Consider the following 18,336-nt stretch of genomic DNA (forward strand, 5'->3'; position numbering starts at 1 on the left):
CACTTAGAACAAAAAAGACAAAAGTATAATTTTTGCTAATGGAATGTTATACTCCGCTTACATATCTTTTTCTAATTATTTGATTCATAAAAAAGTATTGCTCCAAATAATGACACGAGATTCCTTTCTGTGCCGGCTTGAGCAATTTGCTGAGCCATCTGGGCAATTGATTTAATTAGCATCACAACGCCAATGTTAATGAGGCCGGGGTAGCTGGGAGCTCCTCCACCTTACTCACCTCACAGTACTCACCGAATTACCTCCGTGTTCCAGCTGTGTTTGCAGGATGAGGGTTTCTAGTAGGAGCCAGAGGCTGTGTGGAGGCTGGTGTATCAGTTACACAGCTGGGGCATTGAGTGCACTGCACTGTATGCGGGTGCAAGAGCGGTCATGAGAGGAGGAGGATGTGGGAAGAATGTGGATGTGCCCCCCCGCACCTCAAGATCCAGGATTGTGGCCTCAGGTCTGATATGCCCTCAGGAGGAGCAGTGCCTGATGGGAAAGGCCCAGTTTTTGAGTTGGACAGACTTGGGTTCAAAGCTTAGCAAATAGCCAGTAGATTGGGCTCAGATTCCTATGGATGTGCAAGAAAGAAGGCGTATGGAGCTGACCAGCCACCCTGAGAAGGGAGACGAGGCAGGAATTGCCAAGCTCCAACATCTGGATTTCCAACATTTCCCTAAAATAGAATAAAAAATAAAATAAATAAAATAAAATAAAATAAAATAAAAATAAAAATAAAAGTTAGGTGAAAGGAAGATTTCCTTTTCTTTTGCGGGGAACATACCCTAGTTTGGTGAAATGAAGATGAAACTTTGAAGTCACCCAGACCTGAGTCACACCCTGTCACTTTGTCCCTGTGCGTCTCCTGGAGCCAGCTCTCCGATGGAGATGGTGCTTGCCTCATGGATAACTGGAGCTGTTATAATTCAACGTCTGCAATGAGAGTTAGCAAATAGGAAGTGGAAGGAGAATCATAATATTGTGTAAAAATGGCAGGGAGCTTCTAAAAGACGTAGCTCTGATCTAACGGGAGGGATGTTCTAGCAGCTCGGACAGTGACCCCATCCTTCCACCCTTTAAAGTCTAAGCACGCTGCTCTAAGGGGGGACCTGGGACTCAACAAACATTTGTGGGATGGATGAATGAGTGGGTGAATGACTTAGATACACGGCGCCACATCTGTATCCAACAAATCATAACTCAAGGAGGACGAGCAGTGCCTAAAATTTGCCTTTCATGACTAGGAACACCCATAGGAACTGGGTTTATTTATTCATTTATATGCTCAATGTCCCAAGAAATATATACTGAGTATCTACTGTGTGAAGGCTCTATTCCATGTGCTGAAAACAAGAGACCAAGGCTCTGCTCTCGTATGGTTTACATGTTTTGTGAATGAGACAGACATGAGTTGATGAAGCAATAACTATATGAGAGGCACTGCAAACCGTTTAAAGGAAAAATAAGGCAAAGGCAGGCAGCTCTAGAAGGAAGTGCTATTTTAAGTAGGGGGTAACAGGCAGGGCCCCAGCAGGGCAGGGAGGGCAGCCTCAGAGGGATTAACGCAAGACAGCTAGGGAAGGGGTTATTTACAGAGCTGCGTGAAGGGCGCAGGGAGCCCAGCAGCAATGACAGAGCTCTTGAGACTGCAAACAGCGTTGACACATTTACATCTTTAGGGCCAAGGAGGTAAGAGAAAGGAGCAGTGTTTCCAGGAACTGGTAAGAGCTGTAGCCATGGAAGAAAGTTGGCCCGATGGTGGCAATAGTCACACATCCACTGCAAGAGCCAAAGAGCGGGAACAAGGGCCAGGGCTGTGGAGATCTGACCTGGGTCTCCTCCGACTTCATCCCACACTGGTGATCCATTGGTTGAACCTGACCAGAAGCCAAGTCTTTTGCCTTAAGTGATTGGAAGAATTGAGTCCCTATTTCTCCAGTTGGGGAATGTTGCAGGGGGCCTATGAGGACAAATCAAATATTTGAGCACATTCCTTTCAAGCTATCTCCTGGGCATGTAGGTGTAAAGGTTGAGGGCCACCAGGCCCATGGGTAGAGAGGTTAAGAGAAGGCTGGGGTGGTTGTCTACGCTTGGGAGTTAGTACAGAAATGCAATGCAAAGCCATGGCACCGTATGCAGAAATGAGCCAGGGCGTGAACATAGGCAGAGGAGGGACGGGGTTCCAGAGGATCCTGCGTGCCCTCTGGGTGGGAAGGGCCCAGAGCCCCAGGACGGGAGCCGCGCGGCTGCAGATGTGGGCGGTAGACTGATGAATGAGGTAAGTGCTGGGGAATGAACATACATTTGGCGACAAGGAAAGGCTCTCCTGGCCTTGACAAGAACGCTAGAATCCCATTTTATTAACATCTGAAATATCTGCATGAGACAGTAGCAGGGCCCAGAGTCTTCAGGGTGGGTCCCCAAGGGCCCTGTGGATGGGATCCCTGCCCCACACCTGCACGGATGAGAGAGAGCCGTGCTGAGACCCCCGAGCTCCCTGCCCACTGTGGCGGGACTGCGAGCTCTGCTTCCCTTCCATGCGGATGTGCCTTCTGGGTCCGCATTCAGAAAGACCGGCAGCCACCTTCCAGGTGCCAACTGAACAGGGCCCCATGTGCCATTTGCTGCTGTCCCCAATCACCTTTGAAGTTTTGGAATTTATAGCTTTAAATGTTGATAATTTATAAGAAAATGTCCAGTTGCTCCCCACGGAAGTTGCTGGAACCCATAGACAGACGTACAAGGAGTTTAAGAATGTTCACTCTGCCAGCGGCCAGGCACCCATGACTAAGACATGTCTCATTTACTAATAAATCTGTCAAGACCTGTGTCCTGGTCCTCACCTGGGTACAACCAGGTGGACGGGGAGAGAGCGCTGCCCTCCCCACGGCAAGAGACCCCAGGCCGGTGGCGGGGACCAGGGGTCAGCCCTCTTGTAGCTTCCTTCCAACTCTGACAGATGGAGAGATGGGCCATTTGCTTCCTGAAGTGCAATTCTTTCAAGGTCTTAAAATCAGGTGCTAAAATATATGGCCGCTTCTGTCTTCTGGCTAATGAATTTGAGTTCATAAAATTGCCTGGGCAAAAGCAAGCCAGCAAATGTTTAACCACCAGTCATTTGGTGGTCGATGACTAACCAGAGACAGTGGGGTGTGGTCACCGTCTCGAGGGTCAGGGGTCAAGGGAGGGGGGGCAAGGGGACCCCGGAAAGCTGGTGATCCAGGCTGCTCCCCGGGCAGCTCCTCCTTCGGAGCACGGTCATGTCCAGAGCTTGGGGAGGAGGGGCAGGGATGCCCACCTGGGCGGGGGGCTGGGGCCAGAGCTTGGGCTGGGGGCCGTGCACCCCAGCAGCAGCCTGATGATGTGTCCTGAAAGCATCAGCAGATGCTCACCTGCAGAGCCCATGAAAGCCCCCCGTGCTCCTCTTTATAAGCCTCAGCACCAGCTCTCTGTGGTGAAGACGCAACCATACTGTTTCATGCTCTGGACCCAGAGAGCAGTGGGTCTTTGTTGGGCGTTCTTGTCTGCACAGAATTCTAGAAGAATGCAAACGTGTTAATTATTGAAGTTGTGTGATTCCTCCAGTAATTTCTGGAAGATTTCCCTGGGTCACCACACGTAATCACACTGCGAGGCAAGTATGACCTAAGGTTTCTGGTTCTTCAAAGGCTGCATTAATATTTCCAGCATGGTTTCTTGGCAAGGAAGCAAGTGAAATAAATAAAATGCCCGGCTGAGGTTTGCAGCGTGGTGGAGTCGAGGAGGCGGGGCTAACCTTGAGGCCAGGATTCGCCAATGGCGTGATTCCGGATTGCCACCGAGAAGAAGGGAATAAAGGAGAAAGGAAAAAAAAAATGAGTGGGAAATATCAGAGAGGGAGACAGAACATGAGAGACTCCTAACTCTGGGAAACGAACTAGGGGTGATGGAAGGGGAGAAGGGCGGGGGGTGGGGGTGAATGGGTGATGGGCACTGAGGGGGGCACTTGATGGAATGAGCACTGGGTGTTTTGCTATATGTTGGCAAATTGAACTCCAATAAAAAAAAACTAAAAATAAAATAAAAATAAAATAAAATAAAATAAAATAAAATAAATAAAATAAAATAAAATAAAATAAAATAAAATAATAAAATAATAAAAGAGAGAAGAAGGGTGCTTATCCCACACGCGGTGCCAACACCAGAGGCCCTGGCAACCTTTGGCCAATGAGAGTGATTGCTGATCGAGGGGACCCTGTGCGTGTGTGTCTGTGTGTGTATTCGTGCATGTGTGCAAAAGTAACAGCCAATGATTTTTAATTTTTTCTGGGGTGGGGATCATAGACCTCTTGGAAACTGGATTAAAATCGTGGACCCTCCTCCAGGATCGTGGCAGTTTTACACCTGGTGTCCACTGGGTCATTTCCGATCCACAGTAGAGCTTGCAGAGCTCTGGCCAGGGCTGCTCTGAGAGCCGCGGGGCCTGGGGCAGGGCCAAGGGGCCGCCAACCACGACCCGGTGAGGAGTGTTCCCGCTGCTGGCGCGGCCTCCCTCGACACAGAGTGGTTGCTCTGCGGCCTGGGGATGGTGTGATTTCACCCGCGTGGTCTCCAGGGAGCTCCCCCACTCACCCTGGGCCCGTCAGCCCACTTCGTGGACCTGGACGGCCCCGGTAGCCTGGGCGGGACCTGCCCTAGTGCGGATCTGCATCCGGGCTCTTCCGTCATCTTGTCCTGGATTCTGGTTTGCCCCAGGCGGGGAGCTCGGTCAGAGCCAGGGAACAGGCGCAGGAGGCCCCCTCCCCGACCCCAGCCTGCTGCATCAGGGCCGCCCCAAGCCCCGGCCATCCCTCCCCGGATTGCTCAGACCCCAGGCCGTCCGGCCCCCGTGGGGACCCAGGCCCAAGGAGGGGGCACGTGCTCCCTTGGTCCACCATGTCTTGTCTGGGGGTGCCAGCCACCCTTGCAGACTCAGCCTCCCTCACACATCGTAGGTCCCAGACAGGCCGGGCCGGGCTCTGAGGTGCAGGGGGCAGGGCCTGGGCGCCGCCTGTACCCGAGTTTGTGTCCCCCCATTGCCAGTGGAGTCTCCCTAGCTGGCTGCCCACAGGGTAGCCCCTCCGGCCACCTCGGGGCCCGTGTCCCGCACTTGCTGTGGCTGCATGTGTTGGTGGGCATGTCTGAGGACTGGCAGGATTGTCACAAGGGTTGTTGAGAGTTGCAAAGACCTGGGTCATTGTCAGTCAGGGCCTCTCCTCAGTGGCGCTTAGAGCCGGAGGAGGGGGCCCCCAAGCTGCCGGGCTGCCTCTTTGGGGGAATCCCCAAATCCTCCCAAATCCCTGGTGCCAAGCTAGGGGAAAGCAGGCCACAGTCCTCAGCACTGCCCCTCCCAACGCCGCCTGCCCCATGCACCTACCCTGGGGTCCCAGCGGGTGCTCACCCCCTGCCCCTGGCGGGGTTCCACTGTGGCCGTTCTCCCGTCCTTCTCACGTTCCCATGGCTTCCTGCCCCATGCTCGGCCCAGTCCCCTGCAGGACCTCATAACACAGAGCAGCGCTCCCCGACCCGTGGGCTTCTGAGGAGCCGAGGAAACCTCAGGTCCTCTGCTCCCTGATGCCAGACTCCTCCCTGGTCAGATGGCCCATCAGGCAGACAAAGGCCAGGTGGGGCTTGGACACCAGTTGGAGAAGGTTTGGGGGTCGGAAGAGCTTGGAGAAGTGAAAGGAATGGACCAACGTGTGCCCTTGGTGGCCTCAGAGACTAAGACATCAGAGCGGGTGGGACCAGTCCACGTGCACACCTGCAGCCACGGGGACGGCCTGGGGGACTGCAGGCTCGTTGACACCGGGCGGGATCCCTGCCCTCTCAGCCGCCCGCGTAATGGCCAGGTGGGTGGGGACAGCCGGAGTGGACGGGCCAAGGGAGAGCGCGCACAGGTCACAACATGGCACGATATCGTCGGAGGAGGATGCAAAGAAAATCTATGAAGCTGTCTTCTAAAACCTGAGGCTCCCTGAGGCTCACGGGCTCCCCCATGTCTAGAAGGACGAAGGAGCATCCGGCGAGGTGGGGATGCCGTCCTGGCAGGCGGAGTGCCCTGAAAGCCCAGGAAGGAGCCCAGCAGGACTTCCCCTCGGGGGCCCGGGGACGGCCACCTCCAGCTGCCAGCTCTCACCTAACCCACAACCCACCAGCCAAAGGGCTGTCCTCGGAGGCCGTGCTTCCCCGCCTGGGGGGGAGAGGTGGCCCGTGACCTGGGGCAGAGCAGTCGGTGACCAGGGACCCCGGGGGTGGCGACCTAGGGTGGAGGCTGCTGTCACCTTTGGGCTTTAGGAGACGCCCCTGCTCTGCTCCCCTGCCCTGCGTGTCCCGAGATGGGCTCCGTGGGGGACTGGGCTCTGTGCCTGTTTCGGCTCCAGTGTTTCCTTGGCTCCCATCTGCCGCTGGCTGAGTCCGAAGCAGGAGCCCCAGCTGCCCTACTGTGTGCTCTGCTGCCCCCACCGTGTGCTCCTGCCCGGATGGCCAGTGTGGGGGCTGGGGTGCAGGGGGCTCCGGGCCCAGGCAGTGAAGCGGGCATCGCCGCAGACGACCTCAAGGCTGTGCCGGTGAGGAAACGCTCTGGGACCCTGGCCCCACCTTGGGACCCACGGCTCTCTGTCAAATCAAAGAGCGTCTCTCAGGGGACCAGACAGGGCTGGTCGGTGACCCAGGTAAGGGCGACGATGCCGCCCTGCTGTGTCCCCGGGCCCGGTGTTCCCCACGTCCGACGTGGGTGAGCCCCGCCGGCGCCCCAGGTTCCCTCTGCCCAGGGCTTAGCGACCTGCTCGTCCCCACCGGTCACCCGGACAGCACACCCACTAGTTGGATTTGACCGAGGTTTCACCAGGTGTGGGAGCGCCTCCGGCATCTGCATGCAGATTATTTTAAGCTGAAGACATTTGAGAGTCAAGTGATGCAGAAAAAAGCCTCCTCACGGCTTTCCTCATCCAGCTAAGCTCGGCGGCGTCTGGGAGCGGGCGCCGCACCCTCGTCGGGGCGGGCCTGCCCCCGGGGAGAGATCGGGACCCAGGCCACCATAGACCCTCTCCTGGGCGGCCCGTGGCCCTGAAAAAGAAACACCTCTTGCAACTGGATGAAGAAACGTTATCACGAAATGTTTTATTTCTCATTTGTTCTCCTAAAAACTCATTTGTATTTCCTTAAAAAAAAAAAAAAAAGAGTCTATTTCTGCTCACCGTAAAAGCCTTCTGGCCCAGCTCCCGGCTCCACGAAGCCAGGCATATAAGCCTCAAATTCTGACCCTGTGCCCGACTCGTGGGCAAGGAGCCTTCCTTCCTCCTCTTCATCTGCCTTGTGTCAATTCAACCCCGAGTCCCGGGGGCTGAAGGTACGAGGGCAGAGGACGCGCCGTGCCCTCTCCGTCCTTCCTCCAGGCCCGAGCTCTGGCCGGCACCTGAACGCACGTCCCCTTAACGGCTGCTCACAGGCACGTGCCCTGGTCAGCTGTCCCGCCCACGGACCCGTCACCCCAGCCCCTACACGCAGCTTTTCCTGGCCTTGGTTAGTCCCCCCTAGAAAGGGAAATCCGAGTGCTCGGCGGGCTCTGCCTTCGGGTCAGGTCATGATCCCGGGGTCTTGGGATGGGCTCCCGCTCAGCAGGGAGGCTGCTTCTCCCTCCCCCTCTGTCCCACCCTCTCGTTCTCAAATAAATAAATGAAATCTTAAAAAAGGAAAGAAAAAAAACAAAAATTTAAAAAATTTTAAAAATTAAAAAAAAAAGGAAAGAAACTCCCTCTCGTGGGCTGGGGGGGTCTCTCTGTCACCATGACACCCTTCTTGCTTTTGTAATAACCCACTTCCTATATCGCAATAACCCTTCGATTCGTTTTCTTTGCCTTAGGTCTGAGTTTGCTCCTCTTAGAGGACGCACACACGGCACTGGCCACGCAGCAGTACCCCGCACGGGGATCTCTGGGATCTCTGCAAGCGACTGCACCGTGGGGACTGATTACATTGCGCTTAGAAGAGCGGGAAGGCCTCAGAGCGTCTCGGAATCCAGTGCGACAAGGTACTCGTGATGTTCAGTGATGTCCTCCCACAGCCTGTGGCACGACCCGGCCCGTTGGACGCGGATCTACAAAACCTCCCCATCACTGCTTCATCCGTGCGACAAGCTGGAGCTTGCGGAACCCAGGACGGCCGGGCGGGGCCTGCCCGGGGTCTGGAACAGACACCACAGGGGCTGCAGGGTCGGGATGGGCGCCGCCGAGCCTCCCTAACCTCCCCTACTGCGCGCACCCTGTCATCTTGCTCCTCGCCTCTCCGGGGAAGGGCAATTTTGATTTTCTGTTTCTTCTCCGCTCCTACTTCCCACTTCGCGTGAGGAAAGTCTCCTAGGGCTTGCACAGGAGGCTGTTTGAACACGGGAAGAGCAGGCGTTGGTGAACCCGTCTTCCAAATTTGCATTTTCAAGGTGAGGAGGCCCGGTCGTCCCGGCCTCGCGTGGAATCAAAGCAAGAGCCGGGGCTCTGCGGCTCGGCCCCGTCCCTGCCCCGCAGCCCGAGCCCTGGCAGCCTGCCCGGGGTGCTCTGCAAACACGCAAGCCCTGCTCGGGCTGATCCAGCCGCCCGGACGCCACGGAGCTCACGGCGAAGGCCTTAGATTTCCTGTGGTTGAAGAAAACAAAAGCCATAAACAGGAGAGCCGGGCAGGCGGTAAATCTCTTGGGCGGAGGCAGACGTCTGCTCACTCAGGTTGTCGCCGAGGGCACGGGCGGCCCCATCACCCGCCCATAGGAAGACGGAGAAAGCCGAGACGCACAGCCCGACAGGTGGGCAATGCTGGGCTCCAGGCCTGGGCCCCACGCGCCATCGGCCCCCGCACCCCGAGCCCACCGCTGCCCCGGACATACTGCACCTGAGACTCGGAGGCCAGACCTGATTAACCCAGGGGATAGATTCTGATCTTCCAAACTGTGGTTCTGGCCTGGATTTGTTTGAGGAGAGAAATATTTCCTCCTCATTCAAATATTAAAGAGCAAATATATAACATCTGATGTCTTTGAACTCCCAAAATAAAAACGTTTTAGCATACGGGACTTGTCAGCCGCAAATGTGGAAACCGTCGTGGGTACGTATATATATCACACCCGGACACAAACACATAACTCCTGAGCCCGAGAGCAAATCAGTTCCTGATTCATCTACTGTGAGCCTAGACTGTGACTCTCCGGAGCTGCTTTAAATATTGGCTAATAAAGCCGCCGGCCCCGCAAACTGTCACGGGGGCATTTCTCACCGGCCGCTGGCAGGGTGAAGGTCGCGGCTGTCTGAACCCCCACATGGGCCGCACGATTTACGGTCAGCTGAAAGCTTTAATATCCTTCCCTGGGCCGCCTATGCCTGCGGAGCTCAGGGTCCTTTCTCCAGCACTTGTTCTAGCTCCAAACTGCAAATGGGGCCAGTTGTTTCCTCTGCAAGACGTCAGGAGGGGGATGCCGGGACTCCTGCCCCACCCTGCTGCCTGCACACCTGCTCTGGGAGGGGGATGCCGGGACCCCAGCTCCCACCCCGCCTGCACACCTGCTCTTGGAGGGGGACCCCAGGACCCCAGCTCCCCCACTGCCTGCAGCCCTGCAGGCGATGTCACCCAAGCTGCACATCTCTGCTGCCTCCCAGTGGGATGCCCAGTCCACCCTGGGCTACGGGTCTGGCCTTGGGCTCCCTCCCGCAGTCGCCGTGTGTGCAGCAGTCCTGCAGGTCCCAGTTTCTGGGTGCAGGGGTGGCGCGGGGCCAGCAGCCAGAGACACTGTTGTCTTGACTTTCCAGGGGAAAAAGAAAGCTGAGCAAGGAAGAAGCAGTTCCTGATAATCCCTCAGTTATCTTGAGTTCTGGACACGCAGGTCCATTCCTCTGTGCAGGAACGTGGCCTCTTGCAAAGGTTTATGGACACCAGGGCCGGCCCCGTGGGGGGGGGTGTGTGTGCAGGGGGCTGCGCTCCAGCAGCAGCTGGTGGCCGGGTCCCCCGGCATCTGCGGGGCATGTGGGAGCGCGGGGCCCTGGAGGGGGCAGGGAGAGGCCCTACCCACAGTTCCCATAGGGCCGGCAGGGCGCTGCCTGTGGACTCCTTCCAGGTGAGCCCCGGAGAGGACACAGCTTCGCGGGAAGGCCACAGAATGGGGGCAGCAGGTCACCCCGTGGCTGCAGGCAGGGGCGGGGGCAGCCTTGCCCTGCTGGATGGAGGATCCGCTCCCGTCCGGACTCGGGTTCTTCCCACCCGGGGCCCAAGGAGCCTGCATGTCTCCTGGATGCCGGAGGGGGGAGGCCTCTCGCTGATCCTGGAGACTCTGCTGGAGACCTCGCAGCACCCGCAGTTATGCCTTCGACCCAGGCAGCAGCGGCCCCAGGAGGATGCGCCCGGAGAGGGGGGGCTCCGTCCTCACCGAGGCTGCGGGGACCCGGCAGGCTGATCTACAGCCACGTCGCCTGCTGATGTAGGGCCTGCCTCGGTCCCCAGGGCCATTACCACCCTCTTTACGGCGGCTCAGCCTGACCCTGGTTTCATATATCAAGGTCTGGAAGCTTCTTCCCTCTGCTCATGACAACAGCACAGACAGATGAGCACGCGCGGCTGAGCTCGGCTCCCAGCTGTGTCCTGCTGCATCTCCAGGCCTGCGCGTGGACGTGAGCGCTGCATTCCGGGGGCTCTCCGGGAGGCACGGCCCCCAGGTCATCATACCATTTATGGTTCAAAGTCCTTCGGGGGGAAGCGGGACCCCGTAACCATCATCCCAGCAGCACGCACACCTGGGGTTGCAACCGTGCCTGTCGGGGTAATCCAGTCCGCCGTGGACATAGGAGCTCGGAAATGGGCCGTCCCTCTGCTGGGAGCCAGTGGGGCACTGTGGACTCAGTCGGCCCTCTGTGCACTCCTGCCCCGGAGGCTTGGATACCCCCAGTCCTCTGAGGGTGGTGTGGCCCGTGAGGGACGCCTGAGTCCCCTGGGGGCCAGCCTGGGCGCGGTCCTGCTTCCCGGGGTCCCATGCAAATGCAGTCTCCACTTTACACCAGCGCCCAGCTTGCGGAGCGTTGTCTGTGAGAGACCCACAGGGAATGTCCCCTCCCTTCCCAGAGACTCAAACCCCAGAACCAGGATTGGAGATGTTGTGGGAAATGCAAAGCAAAAAGGGCAAAACCCCATAAAATAGTGCAGGAGTCTATGCATGTATGAGTGCATGTGCATGTGTGTGCAGGCCCACCTGGTCCCCGTGCCTGCTGCTTTATGTGCATGTGTGTGCACGTGTGCACGTGTGTAGGCGTACCCGGTCCCCGTGACTGCTGCGTCTTTACGTGCATGTGTGTGCACTCCTGGCCCCTGCCTCCTCTTTTCTCATTGGCTCATCGGCCACACTGACCCCCACATGACACCATCAATGACCTGTCACCGTTCTCCTGGCAGGTTATTAAAGAAACCATCGCTTCCACTATGGTTCCCACTGGGCTTGGGATAAAATCTGCTCACAAAAGGCCAACATATCCTGTGTCGGGCCCGACCCTGGGTGTGAACTTCACAGGGACCTGAAGTTGGCCTCGAGGAGTGGGTGCCCGTGGAAAGGTCTCAGGCACCTTCCAGGCCTTTCTTTGGGGGGAGCTCCTGCCTGGATCGCCCCCACCCCGCGCGTCCCCCGGTGCCCAGGGCATGGACGGCTCCTCCCGGCAGGTGTGGAAAGCCAGAGGGCCGTCACCACCTGTCCCAGGCCTTCCCAAGCTCTTCAAAGAACGAGTGTAGACGTAGTGAATGAGGCGCATGGAGAGAAAAGGGGAAAGGATTGACCTCGTTGGGGCAAAGCCCCCGTAGCGTTTTACAGCCTCTGCGCCGGGGTTGGGCCTCGAAGAGTCAGGAAGAAGAGCCCAGCGTACACCACCCTCCTAAGGGAATTGCACGACGCAAACCCAGTCCGACTTACACCACTTACTTTTCAGAGATGCTGTGTAACTTCAGGTCAGGCAAATACTCTTGCGCTTGGGAAGGTCTGGCCGAGTCTCCGTCACACGTCCCGCCGTGGGTAGACGTGCCCCAGGGGCGCCTGCGGGCGTGAGACTTTATGCAAATTAGCCTGCTTAAATCTTCACTTGCAACAAATGACGTCCAGCTGCCCTTCCGTGGCCCTTGTGCGGAGTCGCGTCCAGCCCGAAGGCAGGTGGGATGCGGCAGGTGTACAACGTGTGGATAGACGTACCTTTCCTACGTGAAATTCATATATTTGCTCGCTCATTCATTCATTCAGTAGCTGCAGGTGCTGTGCTCTTGCTGTGATGTTGATGAAGCAGCAGGCCCGAGACCTCTGCCCTGCGTGGGTCCTTCCCAAGGTCCTGGGAAGGGTCCTGGGATGTGTCCACATGGTCATCTATTTTCCCAAACTTTGCAAAATCAGATACTTTATGTTGCAGCAGCCTCCCTGGCTCCCCGGCTCACAGTCTAATCAGGGGTAGGGCAGTGGGCCTTTTGGGGGTTCCCTAGCCTGGGGACCGGCTTCTTGGATGTGGTGACATGACCTACAACCTCAGGTTTTGTGGGGTCAGACACCAACGCTTGAACCCCCTCTGCATGACCTGCCATGTGTTAGGGACCCTCGTTGGGTCTTCAGCCCCTTAATAGAGGCCTCACTGGGTGGGCCCCACAGCCACTTGTGGCTCATTCTCGCCTCCCCCCAGGCCCACTGCCCCCTGTCTACCTTCCTGCTTCTGTGCATGTCCTGCGGCTGCCAAACAGGTGCCCACACCCTGAGGGACCGTCAGCAACACACATTCTCTCCATTGATGGGATGAAATGAAGGTGTCCTCTGGGCCCTGCTTCCTCGGGAGACCTTGTGGGGATTCTCTCTCCCCTGTCTTGGCCCCTGCTGGCTGCTGGTGTTCCTTGGTTCCTTGGCTTGTGGCCACATCGCCCCCATCTCGGCCTCCACGGTCACCTGGCCTCTCCTCCTCTGTGTGTCACTCCCTCAGCCTCCTTCCTACGTGGAGACACAAGACAGCTCTCCGGGTTCACCCGCATGATCCAGGGTCATCGCCTCATCTCAAGACCCTGGACACCACAGAAGGGAACGTTTGTAGGTTCCAGGGACCAGAACCTGCCAGCCCCGGGGGCCGTTCCTCAGCCTGCTGCACTGTCCCGCCTCGCGCAGGGGCCGCGCCGCCTCCGTGCCCCCAGGACAGCCCAGCCCGGTCACGTCCACACAGACTCTTCTCGATTTCTTCCTGATTTGATAGGAAATGCCGAGAATGGCAAATAACAGAAACGTCGTGCGGAGGCCACTATCGCCACATCTTAGGTGTCGGCAAGAGTGGGTAACGGGGGGTATTAATTCAAGATGGCATTTAAAAAAAAAACTCATGATAAAAGAAAGCTTAGAATGCCTTGAAATCATTAGAAATGAATTTTGTGGAGTTATTTTTTTCTGAATCTAATAGCAACCTTAGCATTTCCATGGCACCGCTCATGAGAATCTATGAATTCTCTGCAGAAGGACAGTCCCTAAATAACAGAATTACAAGTAATGGGAAAACGTACTGGAAGAAAATGTTAATTACCTTTCTGTGCTATTTATAGGAAAGTGGTATTATAAAATGCCATCTGTATTAGCCCGCTCGCGGACCGCCCCCGCGCGGGAGCCGAAACAACAGACGCGTCTCACAGCCCTGGACGCTGGAGGCCCCGAGGAGCCGGCGGGTTGGCTTCAGGCGAGGACCGTCTTCCTGGCTCGCAGACGACACAGCCCCGAACACCGCCGCGCCGGGGCCGAGGGCTTCCACTCACGAACTTCCAGGGACGCCGTCCTATGGGGAAGCAATGCAACACGATGAACCCACAACATATGGGGGCAGGTATCAGAGACACGTACCGGGGAGCTAATTCTGTGCAGATACTGTCTTCTGAAGTTTTGATGTTTACATTTGCTGGCTTTGTAATTTATAATTTGTTGTGATTCCTTCTCTAATCCTAATTAAACGTTTGTTTTCATCTCGAGTTTTGAGTTTGTAATGTGTGTTTTTCTGAGAGAAGGCTCCAGCTGCAGAATCGTGGACGCCTGGGAGCAGACGGCGGAGCTCGTGTCGGGAGCAGATGCTGGTGCTCCAGGGACCCCCGCGTATCCTCCTCTGAGGGTCATGGGAGGTTCCCTGAACCCCGAGTTGTGGGGAATGGCCAGCAGTGGGTGTGAGGGGACAGTGTGTGCCCACAAGGGGAGTGGGGCCACTGGGCAGCCCAGGGTGCAGGACGGGGTCCGGGGTCAGCGGGAGAGATAACCTGCTCCAGAGTCGGAGCCCCACTTGTCCCTCTCCTGCTCACAGCTGCACCATGGCCACACCTGCCTGGACTCCAGTTCTGACCCCGCCTTCCCGCTCAGCCCCACACGGTCCTCCATCACCTGCTCAGCCCTCGCCCGGACCCTCCGACCTCGGCCTTCACCGAGCCTCCCCTCCACCCCCAGGGACATGCCCCGATCTGCTCCAGAAACTCTGGGGGCTGCGCTCTCATGGTTGGTTGGCATGGTCCTGTGGCCCCCCTTGCACACCCTTGGAGGAAACAGCCACATCGGTCCCTGTTCTGCTTTCTGGTTGACCAGCCCTCGCTTGAAATGCTGTCACACGGGGGGCGGAGCAGGCCACCCCCAGGCCCTGCTCTGAAGACGGTTCTGTGAGGAGCAGGAGCAGCTGTGGGCAGCTCAGGCTGTGCCACCCAGGCCACCGACTATGCAGGCAGCTCCTCATCTGTCCCGGGAGGGCAGGGCTCAGGCTCAACCACATTTACTCTTCTCGGGTCATAGGAAAGTGCAGGTTCTGGCTGTTTGGGTCTTTTTGCCAGAAGTCCACATTAGCACAAATATTGCAGTGGCTGGTCCTGAGACAGATGCCAAAGTGCCATCTGAAGCACTGGTTGGGGGACTCTGTCCCCTTTGCTGGGAGGAGCTGGCTTCAGGGGACACAGAGGGGCATGAGGTCCACCCAGGTTGCATGTTCCCTGAGCCTCTGACCTGCTCCTGGCTCACAGTCCCTGAGAGGAGGGTGACTTACACCCTCTCCTTTGGCCTTTGTCCAGTGTCTGGTCTTAACCTCGTATTTGGAGAGGTCCTGGGCTCTGGGACTTTCTGTGGCTTCTTAGAGCCTTGTGCCCTGTAGCGAGCTCTGCTGAGATTTCTCCCTCTCTCTGTGCACATGCTGCATGGAAAGCAGCTGGTGGCTCCGGGGCCAGGCCAGCGCGTGTTCCATCTGCCCTCAGACCCCAGCTTTAGGAAATTATTCCCTTAGCTTCTCTCCTTACTCACGTGGACCTGAGTGGGCTTGGCTGCCCAGTGTCCAGAGCTGCAAACGCTGGCTGAACTCGGGTGGCCGTGGCCCGGGTAGGCAGCAGTCCCAGGGAGGTCACGCTGCAGCCTTGCAGGCCAGGTTTGGGAGAAGAGGTTTAGACCCCAAGCCCCTCCAAGTGGCCCCTGGCAGGACAAAGCTGGGGTGATCCCCATGCCCTGCTCGGGGTGGAGGGCAAAGGAAACATGCTATCTGGACAGCCCGGTTCCCAGGTCATCCCATTAGGGAGCCGTGAGAGAAACACATCTACTGCTAGTAAACCCTTGGAAAGACTAAAGGGAACTTTCAAAAATGGGGCTGATTCAACCAAAAGTAAAAACAAAATGGATTGACTTTAGAACCCAAGCACCCCACTTGCTGCCAGTGGGAATGCCTCACGACGAAGCAAGGGAGCCAGCTGTTCTTCAGGAGAGGCTCAGCACCCCGGGGTGGGGCTGGAGGTCATGGGGCCAGGGCTCAGGGGGTCGGGTCTGGGAGGACCTTGGAGCTCTTCTCCAGCTTTACCCACAGGGCCCTGTGTCCCCAACCGACCAGTCAGCATGTGGGGCGCCGGCCCCCTCTGGGGCTCCCTGCGGCTGTTCAGCGCTGGTGCGTCCTGGGCAGATGCGCTGCTCACATGCTGGTGATGGGGCCACAGAGTGACCCCGGGGTCATCCCAGTTCATCTCTTCTCTGTAGGGGCTCCCATCCACCTTGAGGGAAGGGACGTGAGGATGTCCATGCCCTGCGCTGTGGTGGATGGAGGGCTTGGGATGTGGTGGGGGCCTGTCGGAGAAGGGGAGCCCTGTGCACGTGGGGCCGGGGCCCCAGGACCTGCTACCCGGGGTGAGCCGCTGGGCGCAGGCAAGCTTGTGGAGGAGCTCTGGCCCTTTGCTGGGGTCCAGTCTCCCCTGGGAGTCCCAGGCCACGTCGAGCTGGCAGGACCCATCTTCAGGGTGGGTTCCTGACTGTGTGAGTGGCTGCAAATACCTGTTGCTATTGACAATCCAGAGAGATGTGAAAAGGAGGGCGTCGGTGGAGAAAGCGCCCCTGGTTGTGGATGCGTGGGTGGCAAAGGGGAACCAGCAGTGGTAAGAGGTGCCCTGTGCCCGAGGACTCCCAGGAGGGGTGGCTTCCCCCCTAGAAGGAGCAGCCTGCAGCCCTCCGTCCCAGCCTCCTGGCGGGAGCACCCAGCAGGCCCACAGATGCCCCAAGTCTCCCACAGGATGGCAGCTCCCTGTCTTCTCGGGACAAGATGTGCGTTTGGATGACATGTGGCCCTGCCACTTTGCCAGCCTCCTTTCTTCCTCCCACTGCCCCCCCCCCCCCGCCACCTGCTGTGGCTTTGCAAAACCTGGCATTCATATGCTTGAGGACGCTCTTCCTTGCACCTGCAGGGCCTTCTCGCCAACCGACCCTGTTCCACGCCCCCCAATTCCCTCTCTGCAGACCGGCTGCTTCTCCTTCCCAGGTGGGGCATCCTCAGGCCTGTCTCCTGCCCTGCGCTTCATACAGGGACGGCGTGCAGGCCCAGGAGGGCGGCTCCTGCCCCGAGCTCCTGCTGATGTGCAGGCTGACCCCCCCCACCCCAGGGCAGAGAGGGATCCCGCAGCGGGAGGCCTGGGGCAGGAGGCAGGACCCGGCCAGCACCCCGTCAGGGCCAATCTCTGGGTCCTTGCAGTGTGGGTGCTTGCAAACCAGGGCATCCTGTCCTAGGGCACCACCCGCCTGCCAGCCTTCCTCCCGCAGGGCTCGCGAGTGAGCTCCGTGAGGAGGAGCATTTCCCCATGCTCTTAGATTTAAGTGTTTATAGATGGACAAGAAATGGGCATGAGTCATGATACCAATTTTTTAATGCTAAGTTTGTGAGGAGTTTGTTGCTTGTATAAGTTATTTGACCAGATTGACCTAAAATTTCAAAATGATGAATTAAAAAAAATTCTGATTTATTTAAATAATTTTCACTGAATAGCCTGATAATCATAATTATAACTTGTATCATGTATTGTAAATGTGTTTTAAAAATATTTTACTATTTTAGACAAAACATTAAAATATCTAATTTTACTTAAAAAATTTATATTTAGCTACATTTTTGGTAAAAACTCAATTGTTGCATTTTTGAATGCCATTGAAATACATTTTAATTCTATGTGTCATTCCTGTCAAAAGTACAAGTTCTAAAACACTCTCCAAGTAATGTCACAATTACAAGTTTGCAGAAGTGAAAGCAAACAATATGGTTTTACGGGATTTGTCCTTATTCTGTGACTCGCTCAGAACTGGCCGGGCGTCCAACAGGAGCCTCAGACACGGGGACACATAACCGATTCTGTGATATTTCGTCGGTATTTATTCATATATAAAGCATAGATTTACATATACTTTTCAATGCTGTTATATGATGTGTGCTTGTCAAGATAGAAAGATTGATTTACCCTTTAAAATAAAAAAAAGAAAGATTGATTTACTAGTGATTTAATTTTTTTATTTGATTAGCACATCGGATTTTTAACTTCTAAATATTTAGAATAAAGCTTCGGCCTCTCCCTGTCTGGCCCAACCTGTCCCCAGCCTCTGGCTTGAGCATTCACCTGTCCCTTGGCTTTCCTCCCTCACTGGGAGCCCCGTGGGTCCGCGGCTGTGTGTTTGCATCCCGAGCACGTGCTCTGTCTCGGTGTCTGCAAGGAACCGTGCCCCCCACACATGGGGGACAAAGTGGTGGCCTTTGGGATCCCCCCTGCTTTGCCAGCCCCTCCCGAGGAGCAGGAGCCGTGGGGCTGGCAGGTTCACGCCGAGGATGTGCAGATGAACCCACGTGGCCTCGGAGCTGACGGAGAGCACAGGTGCACCTAAGGAACTGCACCCCACACCACGCAAACCCCCGGCGGCTCCTTTCCTCCTCTGGTGATGACACCGAGAGGCCGCGTGTGAGGGTCAAGTGGGTGCGGAGAAGCCGAGCTGGGTGCCGATGCTCGGCCAGCCGGTGAGAGAAAAAGCTGTGCTGGAGGGTG

Source organism: Canis lupus, chromosome 28 (genome assembly GCF_003254725.2).
Source record: "Canis lupus dingo isolate Sandy chromosome 28, ASM325472v2, whole genome shotgun sequence".
NCBI lineage: Eukaryota > Metazoa > Chordata > Mammalia > Carnivora > Canidae > Canis > Canis lupus.